The sequence below is a fragment of the Halichoerus grypus genome, chromosome 1 (genome assembly GCF_964656455.1).
Source record: "Halichoerus grypus chromosome 1, mHalGry1.hap1.1, whole genome shotgun sequence".
NCBI lineage: Eukaryota > Metazoa > Chordata > Mammalia > Carnivora > Phocidae > Halichoerus > Halichoerus grypus.
The window spans coordinates 100,381,444-100,401,059 of record NC_135712.1 but is presented as its reverse complement, the minus strand read 5'-3'; the positions used below and the strand labels follow the sequence as shown (position 1 = coordinate 100,401,059).

Here is a 19,616-nt window from a genome sequence, read left to right as displayed (position 1 = left end):
AGAAAGGTAGCTATGGTAGGCAAAACAATGGTCCTCCACAGATGTCCATGTCCTAATCCCCAGAAGCTGTGAATGTTTTTGGTTGTATAGCAAAGGGAAATTATGGGTGTCAGTGGAATTCAAGTTGCTAATTAGCTGACCTTAAAACAAGGAGATTATACTGGATTATCTGGGTGGGACCCATGTAATCATAAGGGTCCTTGAAAGTAGAAGAGAGAGCAGATGAAAGTCAGAATCTGATGAGACTACAGAATAGTCAGAGAGATACAAGGTAGCTTTAAAAAATGATGAAAGACACATAACATAAAATTTACCATCTTAATCATTTTTAAGTATTAATTATATATAATGTGTAACAGATCTCTAGAATTTTTCATCTTGCAAAACTAAAACTTTATACCGATTGAACAACCTCCCTTTCCTCCCTTTCCTTGGTTACTACCATTCTATTTTTTTTTGGTCAATTTTTTTGTCCTTTTATTATTATTATTATTATTATGTTAATCACCATACATTACATCATTAGTCTTTGATGTAGTGTTCCATGATTCATTGTTTGCATATAACACCCAGTGCTCCATGAAGAACATGCCCTCTTTAATACCCATCACCAGGCTAACCCATCCCCCCACCCCCCTCCCCTCTAGAACCCTCGTTTGTTTCTCAGAGTCCATAGTCTCTCATGGTTTGTCTCCCCCTCCGATTTCCCCCCCTTCATTCTTCCCCTCCTGCTATCTTCTTTTTCTTCTTCTTTTTTTTAAACATATAATGTATTATTTGTTTCAGAAGTACAGGTCTGTCTATTCTGTTCTTAATATGACATTGACTTATAGCTGGTAGCTGATGCTGAGATGTGCAGTTTGCAATTCTTTCTAATTCTCAGCTTCTTAAAAATATTTATCTAAAATGAAATAATTTCACTCATACCACAACCTAGATGTTGAAGTCATTGATTGGTATTTTTGTTTGCTTGCCATTTTTAAAGGTATCATTTAGTAAAATAGATAGTTTTTCTTTTGGTGTTCACGTCTATGAATTTTTAACACGTTTATATTTGTTTATATTTGTATAACCACCACTATAATCAGGATACAGAATGGTTCTATTAATGTAAAAGATTCTCTCATGCTATCCTCTGTAGACACTCTCCCCCCACACCATACCCTTGACAACCACTGATCTCTTCTCCATTACAATGGTATTGTCATTGGAGAATGCCAGATAAATATATTATGCAGTATGTATCTTTTTGAGACTGGTTACTTTTACTCCATGTAATGCCTTTGAGATTCATTGAAACTTTATGTATCACTAACTCATTCTTTTTTTTTATTGCCGAGTAATATTCCATTGAATGGATACACCAGTGTTTATATTCCAGTTTACTCATTGAAGGACATTTGGGCTGTTCTAGTTTTTGGTGTTTATTAATAGAGTTGCTATGAACATTCATGTACATATTTTTGTGTGAATGTAAGTTTTCATTTATCTAGGGTAACATTCAGGAATTTGATTGTTTGGTCATTTTGTTAAGTGTATGACTCACTGTCTCATAGCTTTTTTGAATTTTTTTTATTTAAAAAGAATTCCTTCCCATGTTTCTTTTGGATGAGGGTAACGAATTGGGCACTTAGATGGGTAAGGTTAGTAGCCACATTTCCAGAGTTTTTTCAGGATATAATAGACAAAAAAAACCTCACAAGTAATTTAGACTTTGGAAAATTCAGAGTGATCTAAAGTTCTTAGAGAGTGCTATTTCCAAAGTTAGGTGACTAAATTTCTTACCTTGTATTATTTCCGTATCACATACTGTAGTTGCACTGTTTTCACCTACAGCATCCCAAGGCCTTCCAGAGTTTCTAGTGAAATAATTCTGTCAGTTGATAGCAGCTGTAACCTGTCTCCATAGGCTTCAGTGTTAATTGGGGCTAGACCAGGAGACAAGTCTGAATAATAGATTTTTTTTTATATGATCAGAATTGTTTCTCTATTACCTCCTAATGCAAAGGCTTTGCGTCTAGCTCAAGTTGGTTACAACAGGGTCCCTATTTCTTCAGGAATAGTCCTTTCTCAAGATAATTCTCACCCTTTGTACAAATACAACTTTTGGCCCAAGCAACCAGCTCACCAAAGTCAGGCATATCTGAGTTTCATTAATATACATAGCTCAGACAAAAACTAGGACCCTCTCACTGTATTCTGCCTTCTTTACTAGCCAATTTGTTAGTCCCAAGGTAAATGATCTACTCTCTGACTCTTTTTTCATTTGTAAAATAAGTACCATATTGTCACCTGCCTCAGAGGGTTGTGGAGTAATTAAGTCAATAAACACTTTGAATAGCATCTAGCAAGTAGTTGGTGCTCAATGATGTCAAATTGCAGTTATTACTACCATTTACTCTTCTGAGAAGAAGTTCGGAGTTAGAAATGGGGCTCTTACCTTGGCAGATCTCCAAAAAGGGACTAAAAGAGAAATTGCCTTCAACTTTGTGAATTGTGGCTTGAGAAGCTTAAGGGCCAATCTGTGACCACCACATTCCATTGACCTCTGCCCGCCAGTCTTTGCGATGAATTGTTCAGCAACTTGTTGCTAGTTGTCTCATACTTGAAATGCCATTGAAAATAATCCATTGCATATAAATAGACACACCAAATATTAGTTGTAGAGTAACATTAATAATTATTTGAATATTCTTAATTTTTTGGAGAAGCTGAACTAAACTGGCATGAAATTAATAATTTTTCCCTCACATTTCCATTTAAAACCCCCAAACAAATTTACCCCAAATAAATTTTCAAAATTTTGTAGAAGGTGTTAAATAAATTTAGGAGTATCTCCCAATGTTTTGCTAAATTCATAATTTTTGATAACACTCTAGTGATAGCTTTTTAAGATAAGATATAGCTATCTGAGAGAGTTTAATTTAAAAAATGAAATCCTGATACTCTATGATATGTGGTTATGTAAGTGTTTACCAATTCATTTTCATGGTCCACACAGGTATTTAATAAATATGGAAGGAGGTGAATTAGGCAAAATAAAACCCTATGGTGACTCACTATACTGCATTAAAGTGCCTTTTAGTATATATTGATAGTTTATTTTAAAGGACAATTACTTTCATATAAAGTAGGAGAGAAAATTGTTAACATGCTAACACTAATCCCAAATTAGCATTTTCCTATGTTCCATCTGTGGATCACCAAATCCCCAGAAAACAAATAGGTAATAAGAAGTATGATATATATGAGTTGACTTCTGTAGACATTTTCATTTGGCATTTGATCAGAATAGTGGTATTGATGACAAAATCCCCTTTTTATTATTTTGAAGAATATTAAAAGAAGTTTAAAATTACTGTCTCCCTTGATTGCTTGCTAAAATGGAAAAATACCTGTAGTTTAGTCTTTTAACAGGACTTATAGTGTCTTTACAGAAGCAGTGGTGTTTCAAGCATGGTTAGTAATATTTTAATTCAACACAAGAACAAGAAATGGATTTTATTGCTCTGTGCTTTATGGATCATGAATTTAACTGAACTAAGTAGTCCAAAGATGTGTAAAAAATACTGCTGTAGTGGGATGTTAACCGCATTTGCTTCTCTATTTTACTAATGCTATTTTTCATTTTATCCAAGTCAGCTTTTTGTAAAATTAGCATCTATCCTTAAACACCGGTATGTATCACCACAAAATGGGGAAACAATCAACCGCTCTATTTACCTCAGCCCATTGAACAACCCTTGACTTACGTGTGTATGTAGAAGGTAAACCTAATTCAGCAAAACTGAACAACAGACTATTGATTCACTTTTAAAACATAAACCAGCCACCGTAAAATGTTGAGAACCATGAAAAGACAGTATTAAAGGTAATATTAGTAGCTTGAGGGAGGAACACATCATTTTCTCTTTTCAATTAGACTTCCCGACTGAATTCCGGTGTGTGCTCCTTAATGAGATGAATTGGGTGGTCTAGCCAGCTCAACCACAGTCCATTACTTTCTCAGTTATAAACATCTTTTTATTTCACAAAGGCCATGTGCTGACTGCTTATAACCTCATTAATTCTAATACCCTTAAATTTAATAGCTGTTTCAGACTGGGGAGCTACAAATCCAAGGTTTCTCAGTTGACAAAGCAAAAGGAAATTCTACTTTCACTGTGGGTTGGGACATGCTAATGCACTAAGAAGACTTCACTCATGGGTCACCAATCTTCCCATTTATAACTTCTCATCCTGGAGTCCTGCCCTATATTGTATGCATATTTTAGTCCTTGAAGCATGTCTTCTTTTTCGTATCTATGAAGTAGATTTATTCTCAGAGCATTGAATGATAAATGGTCACCTCTAGTATGGACTCAGCCTAGAGCTCTAGGTCAAATCAATGAGTCTGTAAAAGTTCATATTAGGTACTATTCTGCCATCCAATGAATTCTTGCTTCCTATGTCTACTATATATCCCATCCCACTTCTGTGGGCTCAAATGTTAATTTTAATGCTATTTTGCTAACTGAAAATGCTGTAAGCCACAGATCACAAGTAGGTGGCAACAATTATCATTTAGTTGTAGTTCCTTTGGGTGCTGTGTTTACAAAACTTTGGAGGCCACATTTGGCTTTAAGGAAAAAAAATATTAGGGTAATGGCCATTCCAGTGGGAGTTTATATTTTGATGGGGAACTTTTGAAAAGGAAAAAAAAATGCCCTAGAACTCACAGACATAAAATTATAAAGACAAAATAAAGAAATTTTACTTTTTGCTTTTTTGTTTTTAGTGGAGTATTGAGTTTGGCCTACAGAGATGTATAGAGCCCGTTCCAAAGGAAACTCTACCTTTCCTCTGAAACCTGTTCACTGATAAACTCTCCTCTAATTTTTACAGTAGTTAAATATATTTCTACAAGTTTTTTTTTTTTTCTGTTCAGAAACCTCCCCTCTGATGGCTGTTATGAGTCCACTCATTGTTTTTAGCTCTGTCAATTCAAATTGGAGTGTTGTGGTCCTACAGTATTTGGGAAAGAACAACCTTCAGATATAATAAATAGATACAGATTTGATAAGTTAAATGACTTACACTTTACAGTTTTAAGGACTCTACTGCCTTAATACTTACATCTTGATTTGTAGAAGAATGCTTAATGACATAGTGACTTTCCCTTGATAATATCTGTGACTGTGGTTGGCAATTTCTATTTTAAAAATTGCTTTAAAAAACATGTGATCTCTTGTTTTTAAAGTAATAAACCATTTACACTAGTATAAAAATGTCTCATAAAATACCCAGTGTCCCTTTTAAAATCTGCTATCAAAAGCCATATTACTTTAATTTTACATAATTGGTTTTATTCATTTATTTTAAGATTTCTTCTACATACTGTTGTTATTTTTTAAATGAAAGGCAAACAAAGTATAAAGTTAATGCACTGAGAATTTAATTGGTATATATTTGAGAGTTTTTAAAAAGAACATAGAAACTAAATTATATCTGCCTGCTTTGTAAGTAAACATATGATCATTTCAGTATTTCACAACCTACTCTTCATATGTTTTTATTATGCATTTTTCTCTTCTTTCTCCTACCTTAAGTGTGTATGTTAAAGTGTTTAAAACATCTCTTAAATGTCTTACAATTTGTAAGAGCATAAGTGGTTTAGAATGTTTATCCTCATTGAAAAAGAGAATGGTTAAGTTCAGTATGGTCCATAATTGATTGAATGCTTTAAGAAAGAAAAAAAGTTATTGCTTTCTGAGCTTTTGTTAAAGTCAGAACTTCCTCAAATCCATGACATGAAGTTGTCAGGGAGAAAGCTCTAAGCAATATTTTAATTGTTCTCATCCTTGAAAGAACTGTAAAAACCTCCCGTCCTTTTCCCCCACCTCATAATGAAGCTATTGTTTTATATATGCAGAAGGGAAAGTTTAGGCAGAAGAGAATGAAATTGCAGTGTTTCACATCTTCCACATTCCAGGTGTTTCCCTCTCTCTGTCAGTCTCTCTTGAGCATCCACCAAATCCAGGTAATGCTTCATGAAGGGGTAGAGAATGAAAGGAGGAAGAAGAATTTCTCATAGAGTTTTGAGTATGTAAATGCTATGAAAGAGTTATCAGCTAAAAATGTGACTTATTTACTCTTCCACAGCATATTATTGACAAGTTCAAACTGTATTTCTAATGTTCTCATCAGTACCCATGCCTCAAATAACAATAAAATAATGTCTTCCAGGAGGATTCATTCTTCTATTCATTCACTCCTTTGTCTGTAAGGTAAATATTTAATGTGAATTTTCAGTGAATCAAGGTGTAAATACTTCCACCATGGCCAACTTCAGGTACTTTGATAGACACTGAGTATTCAGCAGGGAACAAGATGGGCGCAGACTTACTCCAAAAGGCTTCTATGTGTGGGTATACGGAGACATACATTAAACCAAAATTTATACGAACAAATAATAAGTGTTACAAAAAAGAAGCACAAAGTGAACAAATAAAAGGGGGACAGGAAAGAGATTGGAACTGGGAACTTGGGTAAGATTTATAGAACTAATTTAATTATAAACATTTTATCTACCTCAGCCAACTCTACAAAACTGACATACATGCATTTTTAGGCTTAAATTTATTCTTTCATGAATTTTGATAACAATGTAAACAGAATGTGTGTGTGTGTATATATATATGTATAAATATAGTTACAAATTTTAGAGATATAAGAATATTTACAGTTTACAAATAATAAACTTAAAATACTCTTTGTTGTAAATTCCATATAGCCAGTTGATTCTTTCAGAATGCTTGCATTGATTTTTGCTGAACTCTTGTCTATGTAGCTGAACTATAGTTGTGAATGACAAATGAGTAAAGTTCTAGCATAAATATTGTCAAATCGAAACATTGGTATTTTCATTTACATTGACAAATAAGACAAAAGTGAGATAATGAAAATATGTTTGGAACTTTATTAGTTCTTCAGTGATGTGAGCAACTGCTTTGCCAAATCAGATAGTAGTGTTAGGACTTGCAAGGCTATTTCCTTGAGTTTCTGTGCTGATCACAATATGAATATAAACATGCCTGATTTTATTTTTTTATTTTTTTATTTTTTCTAAATATTTTATTTATTTATTTGACAGAGAGAGAGATAGCGAGAGCAGGAACACAAGCAGGGGGAGTGGGAGAGGGAGAAGCAGGCCTCCCGCCGAGCAGGGAGCCCGATGTGGGGCTCGATCCCAGGACCCTGGGATCATGACCTGAGCCGAAGGCAGACGCTTAACGACTGAGTCACCCAGGCGCCCCAACATGCCTAATTTTAAGTTCATCTGCACTATTAAAATTCTTTCCATCACTTTCTTAAGTCTAGACCATCAACAAAACAATAAACCAAGCCCTGCTCTGTAGTCTTTATGGTGTTAAGACTCCCACAGTGGCTGATTTTTTACAGTGTGGTCCCTGAACATGGAGTTGAGAAAAGATGTGAAGTAGCACACCTTTATGTAGTATTTCCACCCCTACACATACAATAGTAGAAATCAGCTCAACAGCATAAACGATAGATGTAGTAAAAGTATTAAAAGATTATACATTTTTGGGCGCCTGGGTGGCTCAGTTGGTTAAGCGACTGCCTCCGGCTCAGGTCATGATCCTGGAGTCCAGGGATCGAGTCCTGCATCGGGCTCCCTGCTCAGCAGGGAGTCTGCTTCTCCCTCTGACCCTCCCCCCTCTCATGCTCTCTGTCTCTCATTCTCTCTCTCTCAAATAAATAAATAAAATCTTTAAAAAAAAAAGATTATACATTTTTGACTATTTACACCTGTGTTTATTTAACTCAGCAAGTGCTCACAAATTCCTGAAATTTTAACAATTAAATGGCTCCAGTACACCACTAACGAGTATTTAGCAAAATAAACTATTAAGGAAAATTCGTTACTACACGTCTCGGTTCTGGCTCTAGGATTTCTTAAGTGGTGGTGTTCTTAGAGCTGACTTGGTTAAGCAATAGGAAAAATATCCATAGGTTCAGGAAGAACAAAATGATGTTCAGATTTTGGTCCAGAAGTCCAGGATTTTGGCACCAGGTTCCTTGTTTTGCTTTCAGAGTCTAGCCATACTTAGTCTACTTGATGGACAAAACTCTTTTCCATCGGTCATTCCTACTTGAAACTTAGTCACTCTGAAGGAACAGATGCTCTCTACATTCAAAATATTCTGGAGCTTGTACTCTAGAAGTTGCCACAATAATTTAAATGCTACATTTTCTAATACTTTTATTCACACCTAGGTAAGATTGATGAGTCTTTCCATCATGTCCTCATTGCTTCGTGTGTGCGTATCTAGCCCCTTTGACTGCATTTCTTTGCAGACATTCATTTCCTGCTTCAAGTTGTTGGCTGTAAAATCCATTTGGACAAATTTTGGATACTATATGTATTTGACATTCTAGTTAGCCTTCAATTAAAAAATCATCAAATAAATATGTGAATAAGTGGCAACATAATTGTTTTTCTTGACCTGGTAGGTATCCTAGCAAAAAGTATGTTCTATGGGGCTGACATTTTCATATGCACTGGAACCATGAGCCCAAGTCGTATGTTTGTCCCTCATCTTCATTACTTGAAAGTAAGCCAATCATTTTGCATTACCACTTTGTATAGACTAGTTCCAGTATTAAATATTTGGTCTCATCAGTCAAAGCATCCTGTTTTCTGAATCTTTCTCAACTGAATAGTATACTTGTTTTGTAATTGTTAATATCTTTATGATCAAAGACTGGTGAAGCCTATTCATATGCCTTATTACCCTTTCTCTTCATTTATTAAAAATATTTCGAGCACCTATAATGTAGGACACAGGAGTTCAAGAATGGAAGTCACAAATATGACTAAGTTACGATAGTCTTTTAGGACTCGATAGCTTGATGATGAGGGAGACAAAGGCACATAGACTATGAAATGTAGTAACTGCTATTGCAGAACTGTAAACAAAGTGTTCTAGGAACAGACTTTGAAGCAGCAGATTTTGTTTTATCATGCAGGCTATCCTCCATTTTTAAAATAATTTTTTATTGTTAATGTTAATCACCATACATTACATCATTAGTTTTTTTTTTTTTTTAAAGATTTTATTTATTTATTTGAGAGAGAGAATGAGATAGAGCATGAGAGGGTCAGAGGGAGAAGCAGACTCCCCGCTGAGCAGGGAGCCCGATGTGGGACTCGATCCCGGGACTCCAGGATCATGACCTGAGCCGAAGGCAGTCACCTAACCAACTGAGCCACCCAGGCGCCCATCATTAGTTTTTGATAGGCTATCCTCCATTTAAAAGAAAATTATAAAAGGAGAAAATGGGGCCCTTAGGTTTAGGAAAGGAAATACTTCCCTAGGTATTTTAAAACACTTGTCTTTCAGGTTCTGAAGGAGTTAAGATTTTGTTTTTGTTTTTATCTTGTACACAAAGTTACTATAAGTCATTCAAGACTACAAGTATTTTGATTCCTATTTTTAAAGTTAAAAATAACACTATTTATAATCTTTTCAAAAGTCCAGAGTCCTGGGAATAGTTGAAGCAGTGTTCCATTTCTGAGTAAATATTAGTTTAAACTGTTTTTCAGTTACTGGTAGGCTCCTACTAAATGGAAGTTGTACACAGAAGTGATAAATAAATAAGGGGAGAGAGGAAATGAGGGACAGACATGGAGAGAGATTCCCATACTGCATTTCACTTTCTGTAGTTGAAGTGATAGTTTATTCAATCATAGCTATTTATATTTCTAAATGCAGAGCCAATATAGTTAGGCAGCTAATATCATATTGCAACTTTGTACAAATTAGAAACTGAATTAAGCTTGTAAAGTATATGTTTCACTTTCCTGCCTATGCAGGAGAAACTTCCACATTAAGCATTTCAGTTTTGGGGCAAATTTTAAATTTATCGATACTATTTTCATTAAATTAACCTATTCTTTATTCTTAGGGCTCTTTCCTGACAAAATTTGCAGTCACCTCTTAACTGGAATGTTAACATAAACTATATCATCTATGTTTCATCTGTATCTGTTTGTCAATCTATCATCTACATCTGCTGTCTGTCTACCTAACTACCTACCTACCTACCGATCTATCTAATGATCTGTCATCTGTCACTGTCTCTCTCTGTTTCAGCCTCCCTGTCTCTCTCTTACCTACCTCTGCTTCTAGTTTCTCTTATTCTGGCTAGCACTGTCTCTAAAACATAATTTTCTTATTTGCCTCATAATAAGAAAGTATATCAGTTCTTATCAGTTGATTGGATGAGATTATATAGTAACTGAAGAAAAAAAAAATACTATGCTGAAATGTAGGGTCTGGGAAACTCATTAAGTCTGCTAACAACCTAACAACCCCCCTCTCACAGATTAGACTCCCCAGACAGAGTTAGCATCAGTGAAACTAAAATTTACTGAGCCCTTTGTATATGCCAAGCACTCCGCTAGGCATTATCTGACCCAATCCTCACAACAGAAACATATGATGACCTGTATCTGTCTATAAGAAATAGGCACAGAGAGGTTGAGTAACTTGCCTAAGTTCCGAAAGTGGAGGAGCCAGGGTTCAGACCCAGGTAGTCTGATTCTAGCATCATTGCATTTTATTGAATTCAAAGGCCTCTTGATCTTCTGGGTATGCAAAATCTCATGCTTGGTTTCACTTCCTATTTTTCTAATTGAATGTACTGTTTTACCATGGAATTCACATAAGAGATATCTTCTACTACTTAATTCACAGGTGTAGTCTATGTAAAATTATGCATGTAAATATGAATTTATTTTTAGCTTTAACTTTTAAGGGACACACAATTTGGGATATTCCATCTATGAAATTTGTTGAATTAGGCATGACTTGATATTGAAATATTAACATTGCATTATATTAATATCATACTAATTAATGTAATTAATGACAGTGCATTGATATTAATGTAAAATATACTTTTGCTGATCATACATGTGGAACTGTTTGCCTAAGTCATAAATCAAAAAAGGATAAGCCAAACTTCAGTGTAGACGATACAGCTACATAGAGCAATTGGTTAAGTAAAGTAGTGTTACAAAAATCATTGCCAAGTTGGTCTAGTAAGGTTAAAACCTTAAATAAGGTTAAACAAAAAGACATAATTGAGTGAATTTGAAATGATTCACTTTGTCCTCATGACATTTACCCAGGACTTTTCTAGTTACAGTGCCATTTCTGCTCACAATTAGCACATATAAATGGGTATGTCAGCAAAATTTTAAATTGCTATGGGCTACGGATCACTGACTCCCTTGGGAATTGCTGAAATTACAAATGTTAAATCCATGAATGTCAGGGTTCTTGAGTAATCTGCATTATAACAAAAACATCATCCAAGTCGGGCAGTAATTATGTGACATGAGAAAATATTAGTAAATTATCTTTGCCAGTAATTAATCAAAGTGTGAATACAAGCCCTTTATGGCTTATTTGTTTAAACTGTTGAACAGTGATTATTCATTGCCCCCACAAATGTAAGTTCGTTATTTATAACTTACAAATATGTTTTGTTCAGAAAAAATTTAGTTTTATTAATGTTAATCAAATCTTAGGACTTACACCAGAACAAAATGAAGATATTTTTAAAGACCTACAAAATGAAGATAGTTTTAGGGCTTGAGGCCCTTCAACAAAGTGAATGCTTAATATGCCTAATGAAAAATAGATCATCTTTTTAAAAAACTCACACTTAAAGTAGGATTATAGGTATTGATTTATTTCTTTTTCCTTTTTTTTTTTTTTTTTTAATATTTTATTTATTTATTTGTCAGAGAGAGAGCACAAGCAGGGGGGAGTGGCAGGCAGAGAGAGAAGCGGGCTTCCCGCAGAGCAGGGAGCCCGATGTGGGGCTCGATCCCAGGACCCGGGATCATGACCTGAGCTGAAGGCAGATGCTTAACCGATTGAGCCACCCAGGCATCCCAGATTTCTTTATTGCATATGGCATATTTCAAAACAAACTTTCTATCTTCACCTTAAATCTCGATTTTTAAAATGTGGTCATGTTTGAATTTTATTATGTACACTTTTCTAGCATAAAGTATCTCTGCCCTTTATAATTTTTTAGCATGTACATGTAATGCTGACTTTCTATTTTTTTGTGTGTGGCTAGGAAGTATCAGAGTCTTTATAAAATATTGCTTTAGAAGCTTGCTTAGCTCACAATATGGGAACTATTGACATCTGCAGTTCGGTAAACATGTCTCACAGACTCAATGTACAAAATACAAGACTTCTCAAAGGTCAAAGCAATTCTCATCAGTATCAGAGAATGATAGAGTTGTATAGGGTAAATGTGGAGATACTGAATTTAGGTGCTGTGTGCTCTACAAGATAGAAGGCAAGATCTGCTAACCCCAACTCATTTTCTTTCCCCTGGTCACCTTCTTATTTCATGTTGGTCTTTTATATAGATATTTTCAAGTCAAGAAACTTCATTGTTGAAGCCTGTTTCTGCAGCTGTTTTTTTAAAATGTGTGTCCAAATTATATGTTTTCTTCTTGGAAATTTTATCGCAGAAAATCTGATTTTAATTAAATGTTGTTTCTAGTCTTATTTATAATTTTCTTTTCAAAAAAGGAATTATAATTATTGTGTCTATGCAAGAGATTTCTTCCTGAATTGCAACTTTTAGATGTTGAAAAAAACTGTTTGGATGTATTATGTTTTTCTTGAAGTAAATGCTGCTTGCATTATGTATCACTCATTTTTATGTGTGGAAATCTAATGAAACTGATATCACTATCTCCAAAATAAATGTAAATGATAATGTAACATTCCTTTATTTAGTTCTGTAAGAAGCCAGAATTCATTAAGCAATGTTCTTTTTAAATATCATGTGCTTATAACAAAAATATATTTACAAGGAAGAAAGTTGTGGGGAACCAAGACTAAGAGGCTAATCTTATTATCTTTCCTCCTTACTTCACTTCTAGGTTCTTAGTAGGTATCAGTTGAAGTATTTAAATTTTTGTATGTGATCATTCTGATGGGACTATTTTGACTAAGTTGTCTGGACAATAAAACAAATCAATTAACCTAAGTGATTGGCAGAATATTTAGCCAGGATATTTCTAGACATAGCTCCATTATCTCCAGAGGTATTTCTAGACTTAAGTATGTATATTACATAATACTACAAATATTATTTTGATTAGAAAGGATTTGGTGCAGTTAAAACCCTACTTTAATGATATCATTTGGGTTTTGAGATTCGTTCTCATGTTTCCTAACTTCTCCAATATATTATTTCTCATGTTTTTCTTCCTTATGAGAAAATTCTTTTATTTTTTCTCCTCTTCCACTTGATTTATTCTTTTCCATTTCTCAGCTTTGTGCCCTTGGCCTTCAAAGTCCTCCTTTATTTCATTTGCCATGTCTCTGGTTACAGATTTTCTGCCTATGCTCTTAGAACCTGTGTGATTGTCATTCAAATCCTTTGCTCAAATTTGCAGTACAACGCAACAGGCCATAAAAGTCTTCGATACATGTATTATTAATAGATAGGAACTAAAAAGATGCCAAGAAAATCTAAAAGCATTGCTTCTGTGGCAGTGTTTCTATAAAACAGGGAGTCATGAAGGTGAAAAACTAATAGGTGTTACAGGAATGAATTAGTCAACTCAAGAAATCTCGATCTAAACATTTCTATGCAAAGATAGCATTACTGAAGAGTTTCTATCTCACAAAGGCATAACATTATCCATCTTAGAATGCAAAATATTTTTATTTCAGATATATATATAGAGAGAGATAGGGAGAGAGGGGGGAGGGGCAGAGGGAGAGGGAGAGCGAAAATCTCAAGTAGACTCTGCTGAGTGTGGAGCCTCACCCAGGGCTTGATCTCAACCCTGAGATCATATCTGAGCCGAAACCAAGAGTTGGTTGCTTGACGGACTACTCCACCCCAGGCACCCCAGAATGTGAAATTTTTTTATTGGTGGTGGTGTGGTGGTCCGCCCAAATCCCATCTTTATTTCTTATGCAGAAATAACACTTTCTGATTTGGGGGTGGGCATATGGCTGCCGAAAATAAAAACTAGATTACCCAGGCTTCCTTTTAGTTAAACAAGATCGAGTATCCATGGAATAGAAGAGATTTAAGGGAAATGGTATAGATAACTTTTGAAAAGTATACTTACAGGAAAGAGACATGGCTTCCTGTTCCTATTTTTTGGAGTCAGGAGATAGACATATTGACTGGCTATGGAGTAGTTGTTTTGGACTACGAAGTAGAAGCTGTTGAGGTTGATGGGACAAGCTAGAAAAAGCTGTGGGTCTGGACAATCATGGAATTGCTAAACTAGGGCAAGACTGCTCTGGTTATATAAGAAATAAATGAATTTCTATATTTTTAAGCCAATGTTCATTTTTAGTTTTCTGTAGCTTTTAGATAAGCTTAATTTTAATGACTATAACCCGCTATTTTCCACAGCACAAACTGGACTTTTTGGACTATTTTGCTCTAGAATATTTTGCATTGGTAAATCCCAATTCTTCACTTTGTGTTTGCATATCTGTTCTGGGAGCTGGTTCACCATAGCAAGCATTCACTATACTATACTACATGATGGCTCAGAAGGACACCCTGTAATTTTCAGTGATGGAACACGAGAGAAGTGGGTTTTACCCCTTTGTTGACTTCTCACACCCTTCCCACAGCCTGCTATAATCTGTTCTTTTTTTTCCCTTTCTGTTCTCCTTTTTGTGTATGCCCCCCAGCTGCACATGACCTAGAACTGGAACCAATTCTAGAAGCTTTTGTGCCCCTTAATTACACCTTCCAATCTGTCACCTGGTGCTGTCAGTTCTATCTTTAAAATATTTCTCCTGTTTGTCCCTGACTCTGCATCCCTGTCTGTTTTCTTATTGCCCTGCCTCAGGCTTGTATCATGTCTCCACAGCATCAGTGCCCACACTTGGCACACTGCAGCTCTTCTCTCTCCATCTCACTTGCTGTTCTTATCACCTGGGAGAGATTGGGCATGCATACTGAGCAGGATGCTTTACTACTCAGAACTGCCCAGGGACTGCTCATCATCCCCAGCAGTGGTTACCTATGGTGTTCTCATGAGCCGTGGGGTCAACAGCAATGCCTGCATGGTCCTCAGTATTGATGTCATGGCAGGTGAGGCAGGGCTCTGGCCTGCCTTCCTCCACCATATGCACATTGCACAAGAACAGCCTCACTGGAATTTCTTCTCCAACAGCATGTATGTATGGTTATGCATCTGTTAAGGTTTTTTCTTTCACCTTAAAAACATCATTTCAGTACATTATATTTTGTTAGAAAATAAGCCATTTCCCTTAAGCTTTCAATGTTTTTTTTCTGAGTTGTACTTTGAATTTGCTCATAACATTTTTATATTTTCTTGTTTTTCATGTGCAGTTTGCATTCTTTCCTTTATCCTTAATCAGTCTTTTTAGAAGTTACCCATTTTATTCATCTTTGAAGACCCAACCCTTTGTTTTAGTAATGTTTTCCCTTTTTTGTTATTATTATTATTATTTTATTCTCTGTTCATTTAAAAAATGCAGTTCAGTCTTGTTCTTTCTTAGGGTTTAGTTATTTTCTTATCCTAATTTCTTCACATTAAATGAAGATGTTTTTCCTTCTTCATTCCCTCCCTCCCACCTTCCCTCCTTTCATCTTTTTATACTTTAAGTAATTACAGCATTCATGCCTATAGATGTTCCTTAGTTATATAACATAGGTTTTGATGTGAACTATTCAGCTTTTAATTACATTGTGTATGGTTGGAAATTTCAGTTTTATTTTTATTTTGATCTAGGTATTATTTAGGAAAAATATGAATTTCTAAGTATTAAAGTTTTAAAAAATATTTTACTTCTAGTTTTATTGATTATGAATCCAAGAATGCAGTCTGTAAAAGTGGTATATATGTTTAAACTCTTTACTTTGAATTTTTTGCCTCCCTGGTGTTTTTATGGTCTTTAATAGTTTCTAATTTTTGACCCAATGAATGAATGATTGCATTTTAATAGAGGAGTTTAACCCATTCAGGTTTGATAGCTCATTATTTATTTCTCAATTCTATTATTTTATGATTTTTAAGGAATGTATCAGTGTTGTTTACCTATACTGCATTGTTCTTCCTTGCTCCTAAAAACTGCTGATGAAATGCTTCTGCTTATTTTTGTTTATTTGTTTCAAATTTTTATTTAAATTCTAGTTTGTTAACATATAGTGTAGTATTGGTTTCAGGAGTAGAATTTAGTGATTCATTACTTACATATAACACCCAGTGCTCATCACAGCAAGTGCCCTCCTTAATGCCCATCACCTATTTAACCCATCCCCGAATCCCCTCCCCTCCAGCAACCCTCAGTGTGTTCTCTATAGTTAAGAGTATCTTCTGGTTTGCCTCCCTCTCTCTTCCTTTTTTCCCCTTTTCCCCTATATTCATCTGTTTTGTTTCTGAAATTCCACATATGAGTGAAATCATATGGTATTTGTCTTTCTCTTACTTATTTCATTTAGCATAATACACTCTAGTTCCATCCATGTCATTGCAAATGGCAAGATTTCATTCTTTTTGATGGCTGAATAATATTCCAGTGTGTGTGTGTGTGTGTGTGTGTGTGTGTGTGTGTGTGTGTGTGTATGTGTGTGTAAACCACATCTTTATCCATTCATCTGTTGATGGACATTTCAGCTCTTTCCATAATTTGGTTATTGTTGATAATGCTGCTATAAACATCAGGGTGTATGTGTCCCTTCAAATCTGTATTTTTGTATCCTTTGGGTAAATACCTGGTAGGGCAATTGCTGGGTCATAGGGTAGTTCTATTTTTAATGTTTTGAGGAAACTCCATACTGTTTTAAATTCTGTGGTAGGTGTTTAGCACTGCAAGGATTATTTCTTTGGATTCAGAAGTGGAAGTATGTATTTTTCCTCTTTGTCTTCTTTCTCCTCCACCTCTTATTTTTTTTCAAATTTCTATCCCTCTCTCTCCCTCCATCCTTCCCTCTTCCCTCCCCCCCCCAATTCTTTTCTCTTAATTGGGAGCTGTAATAAATGTAACATACACAACATTCTTACCTATTTTATCAGGCAACATTCTTGGTCACAAGTAACAGAATTGGTTGGAAAGATATATGGTAGCTTAAAGGATCTGTGGGAATGCTGGGAGGCCCTATGTAGATAATGAGCATGAGCCAGAACAGACTTTGCAGTCAAGAACAACTGGTTAGGATGCTACTGTTGCTGCCTCCATTATAGGACACTCATTGCCACTTGTTTCTATTACAGGAACAAACTGCCATCATTGCTGAACTGTTGACTTTTTGTTGCCACCATGATTAACATCTGGCTGTGCATCACTTCCTCAAGGTAAGAGTCGTAAGTGGCAGATCCTAGTTCATGTCTCTATATTCTCCACTCCAGGGTATAGAAATCATCTGCCTTCTTGACTTCCTGCCTACCATCAACCATACAGTGCTGGAGTTTCACAAATTAGGAAGGTTGTTTGTATGCTGAGTAAACACATAGCATATTTCTACTGCATTTAAACCCTTTGTCCTGTGGGTATACATAAATAAGATTTAAAAACAGGTGTATATAGGGCGCCTGGGTGGCTCAGTCGGTTAAGCGACTGCCTTCGGCTCAGGTCATGATCTCAGGGTCCTGGGATCGAGTCCCACATCGGGCTCCCTGCTCTGCGGGGAGCCTGCTTCTCCCTCTCCCACTCCCCCTGCTTGTGTTCCCTCTCTCGCTGTGTCTCTCTGTCAAATAAATAATAAAAATAAAATCTTTAAAAAAAAAAAAAAAACAAAAAAAAACAGGTGTATATATACATATATATACATATATAAAAATATGTTTGCCCCATTCTTTTACTTTGAAAAAGAGAAAATCTCCCACCTAACATGATGGGACTTTTCTTCATATGTGCTGAGTGCAGAATGTGCTGAAACCATTTCTGATGGGAGCCAGTTCAAATTGTCAAGATTTTCTGTGGACATCTCCAAGTTTAGAATCTCAGGTTGATGTCCATTTATCTTCTGGCTCAAGTTTGTTCCATTATTAATATTGTTCAACTTATGTGTTAATTTGCAAAGTTAACTACTTAACACTCCCCACATACAGTACTAGTTGAGAAGAAAACAAAGAAAATAGTAATCCATTGTATGTAATACATGCATGGTTTTGTCTCCTCTTAGAGGTGTTCTTCCGTTGTATACTACAACCACTAAGTCTGCAGGGTCTGGGATCATTGTGAGAGAATTTATCTTTAATGAAAGAATCATTTGGTTTAAGTAATGAGATGTGATGAACTCTTGATTTATGAATTCAGGTGTTCAATTTATGGGGAAAATAGTACCATATATAGGTTATGAGTTCATAGTATGTATCACATGCTGTCAGTAGTTGGCATTGTAACTAATTTTCATCAGCCCATAAAGTTTTCTATTTCTGTGTAAAGAGGCTGTCTAAGAAAGAAGTAATACCACATGGGATACCACAAAATTTAGTAAATAGAGAGATGATGTTGTATACAGACACATAATGAGTAAGAACAGCAAATTCAAATCCCGAGTAAGTCTGCATTCCAGTGAGTGTCAGGAATTAACCCTTTTGTGTTGAAAGCAATCAAATATAATCCATATACCACCAAAATAGCTGGCTGGTGCTTAAAATATGGTAGCCTATAGTATGTCACGGTCACTAGCAAATAGGTTCACAGCAATAGTTGCAGTGAGTCCAACTTGGTCAGAAGGGCTCATGTCACTGAGCTGATGCATAGCCTCCATTTCTTTTATCATAGACTCTCTGTTCTCGAGTCTATTGAGTAAATGCTATGTGAGCTGAGGAGGAGGCTGCCCGAAACAGGGGGTATGTCATGTTTCTATTTTATTAAGAAGCATCTTCATCAGGGGCTTTTAAGAAACATTCATGTGGGAACTAGTTCATAACTAGAAACCAACTCTGCATTATTTGTTCAGCCTAGAAAAACATTATATAATTTATTAAAAATTTTAAAGTCAGCCATTAGATATATTAAGAGCAGATTATAATTACTCTGCTCTGTAAAGAAAAAAAGATGTGAAAAGCAAAAAAAAAAAACAAAAAAACAAACCCAGAAATGATTTAATGAAATATTTAATAAAAATCTACAATGCCATTAAAAACAAAAGCCATTTTGTCCAAAATGACCTGTAATATCAATAGTAATGATAGGTCTCTTAACCAAATAGAAATTATGTATATATGTATCCTTACCATAATAAAACTGTGCACTCAACAAAAGCCACAGTAAAGTTAGTTGTGAAACACAAGAGACATTCCCACTATAATCAATAATCAGGAGGATTTCTACTACTTTCCTTATTTAACGTTGTTCCTGAAGTACTAGCCAATGAAGTTAGAAGAAAAAAAATGAGAGGCTTTAAACTTTATATGAAACAGAAAATACTATTCATAGAGATTACATAATTCCATACCTTGAAACTCTAAAATTTGCAATTGAAATTAAAAAAAGATCCATAAGGTAGTGGCGTTTGAACTAAAGTAAAGAAAACAAAAATGTTTTCCTCGTTATGAATTA

At 35.2% G+C, this 19,616-nt stretch overlaps 1 long non-coding RNA gene across 1 annotated transcript in view; it reads left to right on the top strand.

Annotated features, from left to right (window-relative positions):
* Window positions 1-19,616, top strand: part of LOC118523444 (uncharacterized) — a 657,240-nt gene that overhangs the window by 127,543 nt on the left and 510,081 nt on the right. The window contains exon 3 of the long non-coding RNA XR_013443438.1: window positions 17,321-17,401. This is a non-coding gene — a long non-coding RNA (uncharacterized LOC118523444). The remainder of the gene's footprint in view (window positions 1-17,320; window positions 17,402-19,616) is intronic.